Genomic DNA, 778 nt, shown 5'->3' with positions numbered 1-778 from the left:
CCAGCAGGAAGGTGAGGAGAGTGAGAGATGCCATTGTTTATCCAAGGTGTTATACAAGGGATGGGTGGGAAGTGGGTAGATGCATGCTGTAGATTGGGTGGGACCTTGGGTACCCAAAGAAGAACGCTGCCTACCAGCCAGGAACATCTGCCTGGAAATGCTGCACAGGCAAGAAATAAACATCTGTCATGTTTGAGGTTTCAAGAATTAGACTTTGTGATCAACAACTACCACAGTTGTAGAAGCAACACAGCCGGAATGATGCTTAGATGTGAGGATGGTGTGACTTTGGCTCTCTGACTTTGGACATGTTATTTGGAAAGTGCCATTTGCAAGAAAAGAGCATCGTGGTCAAACAGTGGGTCAGTGAAAATGAGGGAAGACTCAATGAGGTGGACTCAAAGTCCACACCACGGACCTCAACCATTCCAACAATCACGTCCGTGGTGCAAAACCAAACGGCATGTCCTTCTATTGCACACAAGCTTCCCAGGAGCTGGAGCTAACTCACTGACAACTAACAACAATCAACAATAACCCCCAATGTACAAAAGAGGAGCCTGAGACATAGGAACAAAAGTTCAGGAGGTGAGGAAGCATAGGGGTCAGGGGCTTGCCCTGCGCCCGTACAATGGGCAGAATCCCAAGACGCTCAATGCCTCAGCGAAGCCACCTTCCAATTCTCCATCAGCACCACAGCCATGAGGGTCATCCCATTTTTTCACATTTCTCTGAGTGCAGACAGAATGGCAGTGCCAACCTCGAGAGGACCAGGGGA

This window comes from Chrysochloris asiatica, unplaced genomic scaffold (genome assembly GCF_000296735.1).
Source record: "Chrysochloris asiatica unplaced genomic scaffold, ChrAsi1.0 scaffold00276, whole genome shotgun sequence".
NCBI lineage: Eukaryota > Metazoa > Chordata > Mammalia > Afrosoricida > Chrysochloridae > Chrysochloris > Chrysochloris asiatica.
The sequence above is the reverse complement of the archived record's forward strand: the minus strand, read 5'-3'. Positions refer to the sequence as shown.